The sequence below is a fragment of the Ranitomeya variabilis genome, chromosome 7 (assembly GCF_051348905.1).
Source record: "Ranitomeya variabilis isolate aRanVar5 chromosome 7, aRanVar5.hap1, whole genome shotgun sequence".
Taxonomy (NCBI): Eukaryota; Metazoa; Chordata; class Amphibia; order Anura; family Dendrobatidae; genus Ranitomeya; species Ranitomeya variabilis.
The window spans coordinates 129937332-129947114 of NC_135238.1; positions in this window are offsets into that span (position 1 = coordinate 129937332).

Sequence of the window (9783 nt, forward strand, 5' to 3'; positions counted from 1 at the left end):
TTGCATTTTTAAAAATGGTAATTTGGAACAGAAGGTTGAAGCACAGCTTTATTCAGTTGCAGCTTCTTGGCAATAATATAAAGAAGACGAGACAGGACAACACTCGTTGGATGCCATATCTGTGTTTTCACTGGAAAAAAAACTGTCAGTTAACTACTTGTAGGAGAAAGTTTTTGTAGCTGGAGGCCACTTTTTGTATTGTACCAGTTTTTTGTTGTATGTTTGGAACTGAAGGTTGAAGCACAGCTTTATTCAGTTGAGGACAACACCAGGCAGGGGCAGACAGACACCTTTAGTAGGCCGGAACAGCCAATTGCATTTTTAAAAATGGTAATTTGGAACTGAAGGTTGAAGCTCAGCTTTATTCAGTTGAGGACAACACCAGGCAGGGGCAGACAGACACCTTTAGTAGGCCGGAACAGCCAATTGCATTTTTAAAAATGGTAATTTGGAACAGAAGGTTGAAGCACAGCTTTATTCAGTTGCAGCTTCTTGGCAATAATATAAAGAAGACGAGACAGGACAACACTCGTTGGATGCCATATCTGTGTTTTCACTGGAAAAAAAACTGTCAGTTAACTACTTGTAGGAGAAAGTTTTTGTAGCTGGAGGCCACTTTTTGTATTGTACCAGTTTTTTGTTGTATGTTTGGAACTGAAGGTTGAAGCACAGCTTTATTCAGTTGAGGACAACACCAGGCAGGGGCAGACAGACACCTTTAGTAGGCCGGAACAGCCAATTGCATTTTTAAAAATGGTAATTTGGAACTGAAGGTTGAAGCTCAGCTTTATTCAGTTGAGGACAACACCAGGCAGGGGCAGACAGACACCTTTAGTAGGCCGGAACAGCCTATTGCATTTTTAAAAATGGTAATTTGGAACAGAAGGTTGAAGCACAGCTTTATTCAGTTGCAGCTTCTTGGCAATAATATAAAGAAGACGAGACAGGACAACACTTGTTGGATGCCATATCTGTGTTTTCACTGGAAAAAAAACTGTCAGTTAACTACTTGTAGGAGAAAGTTTTTGTAGCTGGAGGCCACTTTTTGTATTGTACAAGTTTTTTGTTGTATGTTTGGAACTGAAGGTTGAAGCACAGCTTTATTCAGTTGAGGACAACACCAGGCAGGGGCAGACAGACACCTTTAGTAGGCCGGAACAGCCAATTGCATTTTTAAAAATGGTAATTTGGAACTGAAGGTTGAAGCTCAGCTTTATTCAGTTGAGGACAACACCAGGCAGGGGCAGACAGACACCTTTAGTAGGCCGGAACAGCCAATTGCATTTTTAAAAATGGTAATTTGGAACAGAAGGTTGAAGCACAGCTTTATTCAGTTGAGGACAACACCAGGCAGGGGCAGACAGACACCTTTAGTAGGCCGGAACAGCCAATTGCATTTTTAAAAATGGTAATTTGGAACTGAAGGTTGAAGCTCAGCTTTATTCAGTTGAGGACAACACCAGGCAGGGGCAGACAGACACCTTTAGTAGGCCGGAACAGCCAATTGCATTTTTAAAAATGGTAATTTGGAACAGAAGGTTGAAGCACAGCTTTATTCAGTTGCAGCTTCTTGGCAATAATATAAAGAAGACGAGACAGGACAACACTCGTTGGATGCCATATCTGTGTTTTCACTGGAAAAAAAACTGTCAGTTAACTACTTGTAGGAGAAAGTTTTTGTAGCTGGAGGCCACTTTTTGTATTGTACCAGTTTTTTGTTGTATGTTTGGAACTGAAGGTTGAAGCTCAGCCTTATTCAGTTGAGGACAACACCAGGCAGGGGCAGACAGACATCTTTAGTAGGCCGGAACAGCCAATTGCATTTTTAAAAATGGTAATTTGGAACAGAAGGTTGAAGCACAGCTTTATTCAGCTGCAGCTTCTTGGCAATAATATAAAGAAGACGAGACAGGACAACACTCGTTGGATGCCATATCTGTGTTTTCACTGGAAAAAAAACTGTCAGTTAACTACTTGTAGGAGAAAGTTTTTGTAGCTGGAGGCCACTTTTTGTATTGTACCAGTTTTTTGTTGTATGTTTGGAACTGAAGGTTGAAGCTCAGCTTTATTCAGTTGAGGACAACACCAGGCAGGGGCAGACAGACATCTTTAGTAGGCCGGAACAGCCAATTGCATTTTTAAAAATGGTAATTTGGAACTGAAGGTTGAAGCTCAGCTTTATTCAGTTGAGGACAACACCAGGCAGGGGCAGACAGACACCTTTAGTAGGCCGGAACAGCCAATTGCATTTTTAAAAATGGTAATTTGGAACAGAAGGTTGAAGCACAGCTTTATTCAGTTGCAGCTTCTTGGCAATAATATAAAGAAGACGAGACAGGACAACACTCGTTGGATGCCATATCTGTGTTTTCACTGGAAAAAAAACTGTCAGTTAACTACTTGTAGGAGAAAGTTTTTGTAGCTGGTGGCCACTTTTTGTATTGTACCAGTTTTTTGTTGTATGTTTGGAACTGAAGGTTGAAGCTCAGCTTTATTCAGTTGAGGACAACACCAGGCAGGGGCAGACAGACATCTTTAGTAGGCCGGAACAGCCAATTGCATTTTTAAAAATGGTAATTTGGAACAGAAGGTTGAAGCACAGCTTTATTCAGTTGCAGCTTCTTGGCAATAATATAAAGAAGACGAGACAGGACAACACTCGTTGGATGCCATATCTGTGTTTTCACTGGAAAAAAAACTGTCAGTTAACTACTTGTAGGAGAAAGTTTTTGTAGCTGGAGGCCACTTTTTGTATTGTACCAGTTTTTTGTTGTATGTTTGGAACTGAAGGTTGAAGCTCAGCTTTATTCAGTTGAGGACAACACCAGGCAGGGGCAGACAGACATCTTTAGTAGGCCGGAACAGCCAATTGCATTTTTAAAAATGGTAATTTGGAACTGAAGGTTGAAGCTCAGCTTTATTCAGTTGAGGACAACACCAGGCAGGGGCAGACAGACACCTTTAGTAGGCCGGAACAGCCAATTGCATTTTTAAAAATGGTAATTTGGAACAGAAGGTTGAAGCACAGCTTTATTCAGTTGCAGCTTCTTGGCAATAATATAAAGAAGACGAGACAGGACAACACTCGTTGGATGCCATATCTGTGTTTTCACTGGAAAAAAAACTGTCAGTTAACTACTTGTAGGAGAAAGTTTTTGTAGCTGGAGGCCACTTTTTGTATTGTACCAGTTTTTTGTTGTATGTTTGGAACTGAAGGTTGAAGCACAGCTTTATTCAGTTGAGGACAACACCAGGCAGGGGCAGACAGACACCTTTAGTAGGCCGGAACAGCCAATTGCATTTTTAAAAATGGTAATTTGGAACAGAAGGTTGAAGCACAGCTTTATTCAGTTGCAGCTTCTTGGCAATAATATAAAGAAGACGAGACAGGACAACACTCGTTGGATGCCATATCTGTGTTTTCACTGGAAAAAAAAACTGTCAGTTAACTACTTGTAGGAGAAAGTTTTTGTAGCTGGAGGCCACTTTTTGTATTGTACCAGTTTTTTGTTGTATGTTTGGAACTGAAGGTTGAAGCTCAGCTTTATTCAGTTGAGGACAACACCAGGCAGGGGCAGACAGACATCTTTAGTAGGCCGGAACAGCCAATTGCATTTTTAAAAATGGTAATTTGGAACAGAAGGTTGAAGCACAGCTTTATTCAGTTGCAGCTTCTTGGCAATAATATAAAGAAGACGAGACAGGACAACACTCGTTGGATGCCATATCTGTGTTTTCACTGGAAAAAAAACTGTCAGTTAACTACTTGTAGGAGAAAGTTTTTGTAGCTGGAGGCCACTTTTTGTATTGTACCAGTTTTTTGTTGTATGTTTGGAACTGAAGGTTGAAGCTCAGCTTTATTCAGTTGAGGACAACACCAGGCAGGGGCAGACAGACATCTTTAGTAGGCCGGAACAGCCAATTGCATTTTTAAAAATGGTAATTTGGAACTGAAGGTTGAAGCACAGCTTTATTCAGTTGCAGCTTCTTGGCAATAATATAAAGAAGACGAGACAGGACAACACTCGTTGGATGCCATATCTGTGTTTTCACTGGAAAAAAAACTGTCAGTTAACTACTTGTAGGAGAAAGTTTTTGTAGCTGGAGGCCACTTTTTGTATTGTACCAGTTTTTTGTTGTATGTTTGGAACTGAAGGTTGAAGCTCAGCTTTATTCAGTTGAGGACAACACCAGGCAGGGGCAGACAGACATCTTTAGTAGGCCGGAACAGCCAATTGCATTTTTAAAAATGGTAATTTGGAACTGAAGGTTGAAGCACAGCTTTATTCAGTTGCAGCTTCTTGGCAATAATATAAAGAAGACGAGACAGGACAACACTCGTTGGATGCCATATCTGTGTTTTCACTGGAAAAAAAACTGTCAGTTAACTACTTGTAGGAGAAAGTTTTTGTAGCTGGAGGCCACTTTTTGTATTGTACCAGTTTTTTGTTGTATGTTTGGAACTGAAGGTTGAAGCTCAGCTTTATTCAGTTGAGGACAACACCAGGCAGGGGCAGACAGACATCTTTAGTAGGCCGGAACAGCCAATTGCATTTTTAAAAATGGTAATTTGGAACTGAAGGTTGAAGCACAGCTTTATTCAGTTGCAGCTTCTTGGCAATAATATAAAGAAGACGAGACAGGACAACACTCGTTGGATGCCATATCTGTGTTTTCACTGGAAAAAAAACTGTCAGTTAACTACTTGTAGGAGAAAGTTTTTGTAGCTGGAGGCCACTTTTTGTATTGTACCAGTTTTTTGTTGTATGTTTGGAACTGAAGGTTGAAGCTCAGCTTTATTCAGTTGAGGACAACACCAGGCAGGGGCAGACAGACATCTTTAGTAGGCCGGAACAGCCAATTGCATTTTTAAAAATGGTAATTTGGAACTGAAGGTTGAAGCACAGCTTTATTCAGTTGCAGCTTCTTGGCAATAATATAAAGAAGACGAGACAGGACAACACTCGTTGGATGCCATATCTGTGTTTTCACTGGAAAAAAAACTGTCAGTTAACTACTTGTAGGAGAAAGTTTTTGTAGCTGGAGGCCACTTTTTGTATTGTACCAGTTTTTTGTTGTATGTTTGGAACTGAAGGTTGAAGCTCAGCTTTATTCAGTTGAGGACAACACCAGGCAGGGGCAGACAGACATCTTTAGTAGGCCAGAACAGCCAATTGCATTTTTAAAAATGGTAATTTGGAACTGAAGGTTGAAGCACAGCTTTATTCAGTTGCAGCTTCTTGGCAATAATATAAAGAAGACGAGACAGGACAACACTCGTTGGATGCCATATCTGTGTTTTCACTGGAAAAAAATCTGTCAGTTAACTACTTGTAGGAGAAAGTTTTTGTAGCTGGAGGCCACTTTTTGTATTGTACCAGTTTTTTGTTGTATGTTTGGAACTGAAGGTTGAAGCTCAGCTTTATTCAGTTGAGGACAACACCAGGCAGGGGCAGACACCTTTAGAAGGACGGAAAAGCCAATTTTTTTAAAAACAGCAGTTAATCAGAGCCAGAAGGTAGAAGCTCAGCTTTATTCAGTTGAGGCCAACTTGAATTAGGGACTGCAGACAGACTTTGCAGGCTGTCCCCTGTGTGGACCATGCATCCAATACATTAACCCATTGAGCCACAAAGGACACGTAACCTTCCGTGGCCAGGCCTACAGGTCCATGTGTCTGTTGTCAGGTATACCTTTGGACTGACAAATTGACAGAATGCAAGGACAATGCGGTCTTTAACATGCAGGTGGAGGGGTGGGATGGCTTTTCTCGCAAAAGAATTGTCAACTGGGTAGCTCATAGCGTGGTATATCGTAGTTCATCCTGGCTTTATTAATATTAAATTAAATTAAAAAATAGGCTCTATGCACTTTATAATTGGTTCCAGGGGTACACGGGCAGCAGTGGTCTGGTCAGTGGAGGCCTAGTGGAAGGAGGGAGCGCAGAAAGGCTTCGAAGGCCTAACATAATTAAATTGGGCTGACTGTAGGCACTTTATTATTAGTTACAGGGGTACACGGGCAGCAGTGGTCTGGTCAGTGGAGGCCTAGTGGAAGGAGGGACCGCAGACAGGCTTCGAAGGCCTAATATAATTAAATTGGGCTGGCTGTAGGCACTTTATTATTAGTTACAGGGGTACACGGGCAGCAGTGGTCTGGTCAGTGGAGGCCTAGTGGAAGGAGGGACCGCAGACAGGCTTCAAAGGCCTAACATAATTAAATTGGGCTGGCTGTAGGCACTTTATTATTAGTTACAGGGGTACACGGGCAGCAGTGGTCTGGTCAGTGGAGGCCTAGTGGAAGGAGGGACCGCAGACAGGCTTCGAAGGCCTAATATAATTAAATTGGGCTGGCTGTAGGCACTTTATTATTAGTTACAGGGGTACACGGGCAGCAGTGGTCTGGTCAGTGGAGGCCTAGTGGAAGGAGGGACCGCAGACAGGCTTCGAAGGCCTAACATAATTAAATTGGGCTGGCTGTAGGCACTTTATTATTAGTTACAGGGGTACACGGGCAGCAGTGGTCTGGTCAGTGGAGGCCTAGTGGAAGGAGGGAGCGCAGAAAGGCTTCGAAGGCCTAACATAATTAAATTGGGCTGGCTGTAGGCACTTTATTATTAGTTACAGGGGTACACGGGCAGCAGTGGTCTGGTCAGTGGAGGCCTAGTGGAAGGAGGGACCGCAGACAGGCTTCGAAGGCCTAATATAATTAAATTGGGCTGGCTGTAGGCACTTTATTATTAGTTACAGGGGTACACGGGCAGCAGTGGTCTGGTCAGTGGAGGCCTAGTGGAAGGAGGGACCGCAGACAGGCTTCGAAGGCCTAACATAATTAAATTGGGCTGGCTGTAGGCACTTTATTATTAGTTACAGGGGTACACGGGCAGCAGTGGTCAGGTCAGTGGAGGCCTAGTGGAAGGAGGGACTGCAGACAGGCTTCGAAGGCCTAATATAATTAAATTGGGCTGGCTGTAGGCACTTTATTATTAGTTACAGGGGTACACGGGCAGCAGTGGTCTGGTCAGTGGAGGCCTAGTGGAAGGAGGGACCGCAGACAGGCTTCGAAGGCCTAATATAATTAAATTGGGCTGGCTGTAGGCACTTTATTATTAGTTACAGGGGTACACGGGCAGCAGTGGTCTGGTCAGTGGAGGCCTAGTGGAAGGAGGGACCGCAGACAGGCTTCGAAGGCCTAACATAATTAAATTGGGCTGGCTGTAGGCACTTTATTATTAGTTACAGGGGTACACGGGCAGCAGTGGTCTGGTCAGTGGAGGCCTAGTGGAAGGAGGGACCGCAGACAGGCTTCGAAGGCCTAATATAATTAAATTGGGCTGGCTGTAGGCACTTTATTATTAGTTACAGGGGTACACGGGCAGCAGTGGTCTGGTCAGTGGAGGCCTAGTGGAAGGAGGGACCGCAGACAGGCTTCGAAGGCCTAACATAATTAAATTGGGCTGGCTGTAGGCACTTTATTATTAGTTACAGGGGTACACGGGCAGCAGTGGTCAGGTCAGTGGAGGCCTAGTGGAAGGAGGGACTGCAGACAGGCTTCGAAGGCCTAATATAATTAAATTGGGCTGGCTGTAGGCACTTTATTATTAGTTACAGGGGTACACGGGCAGCAGTGGTCTGGTCAGTGGAGGCCTAGTGGAAGGAGGGACCGCAGACAGGCTTCGAAGGCCTAACATAATTAAATTGGGCTGGCTGTAGGCACTTTATTATTAGTTACAGGGGTACACGGGCAGCAGTGGTCTGGTCAGTGGAGGCCTAGTGGAAGGAGGGACCGCAGACAGGCTTCAAAGGCCTAACATAATTAAATTGGGCTGGCTGTAGGCACTTTATTATTAGTTACAGGGGTACACGGGCAGCAGTGGTCTGGTCAGTGGAGGCCTAGTGGAAGGAGGGAGCGCAGAAAGGCTTCGAAGGCCTAACATAATTAAATTGGGCTGGCTGTAGGCACTTTATTATTAGCTACAGGGGTACACGGGCAGCAGTGGTCTGGTCAGTGGAGGCCTAGTGGAAGGAGGGACCGCAGACAGGCTTCGAAGGCCTAATATAATTAAATTGGGCTGGCTGTAGGCACTTTATTAATAGTTACAGGGGTACACGGGCAGCAGTGGTCTGGTCAACGGAGGCCGATTGTAATGAGTGTCTGCCAGTTAGTAGTCCAAAACAACAACTAAATGTGAATGTCTCGCATTAAAACAAAACAAAAACACTAAAGGGTGCAATCATTAGGTTCAGGGGTGGGATCCTCTGCGTTGTTTCAGACCTACTAATTTTGCGCAAAGTATTTACTGTGGTAAATAGAGGACACTGCCCCTGACTATGTTAAGTACCATCATACATGTCAACACAATGGTATTGTCAGTGGCAGGTATGGAAGGATGTCAGCGCATAGACTTAACATTGGTGGAAGTGTGAGAGATAACTGTGGAAGTGGTAGAGCAATGTTTGACCTGGGGGTGGGTGAACTCTCTTGTGGCCGGCGTTACAGGCCCAAGGCCCCTCATGTTACAACAGTGTGTCTGACGTTGGGTGCGCACCACCACCGCCAGAGACACTTTATTGTACTATGAGGAACACAGTAGCAATGCCGTTGACCAAAAGCGAGTACACCCACCTCTTCAGACAAACAGCAGTCTCACGGGTGCTTGCGCCAAGTCGCGATACCACGGCCCCGTGTGGGGAGTTTGGCCATTTAGGGAGGTGTAAACATGTCGTATGCTGGACAATCAGCTGCAGCAAATTAGACATTAGAAAAGTAATTCACAGTAGTCCACAGGCAAGAGCTTTTCATAGGAAAGCTAGGTGTCGGCCGGGCAAGGTGGGGCAAAAGATTTCGAAATCCAGTTGTGGTTCATTTTAATGAATGTTAGATCGTCAACATTTTGGGTAGCCAGACGAGTCCTTTTTTCGGTTAATATTGAACCTGCAGCACTGAATACTCTTTCTGATAGGACACTTGCTGCCGGGCAAGCAAGCTCCTGCAATGCATATTCTGCCAATTCTGGCCAGGTGTCTAATTTTGATGCCCAGTAATCAAATGGGAATGACGGTTGAGGGAGAACATCGATAAGGGATGAAAAATAGTTAGTAACCATACTGGACAAATGTTGTCTCCTGTCACTTTCAATTGATGCAGCAGTACCTGTCCTGTCTGCGGTCATAGCAAAATCACTCCACAACCTGGTCAGAAAACCCCTCTGTCCAACGCCACTTCTGATGTGTGCACCCCTAACACTCCTAGTCTGTTGCCCCCTTGAGCTCGTGTGAGAACGATCACGTGCGCTGTGTGCTGGGAATGCCTGAAGCAAACGGTCAACAAGAGTTGATTGTTTGGTTGCTAATATTAGTTCCAAGTTCTCATGTGGCATAATATTTTGCAATTTGCCTTTATAGCGTGGATCAAGGAGGCAGGCCAACCAGTAATCGTCATCGTTCATCATTTTCGTAATGCGTGTGTCCCTTTTTAGGATACGTAAGGCATAATCCGCCATGTGGGCCAAAGTTCCAGTTGTCAAATCTCCGGTTGTGATTGGGTGAGGGGCAGTTGCAGGTAAATCTACGTCACTTGTGTCCCTCAAAAAACCAGAACCCGGCCTTGACACGCAACCAATTTCCAGTGCCCCCGGGAAAGGTTCCGCATTAAAAATATACTCATCCCCATCATCCTCCTCGTCCTCCACCTCCTCTTCGCCCGCTACCTCGTCCTGTACACTGCCCTGACCAGACAATGGCTGACTGTCATCAAGGCTTTCCTCTTCCTCTGGTGCAGACG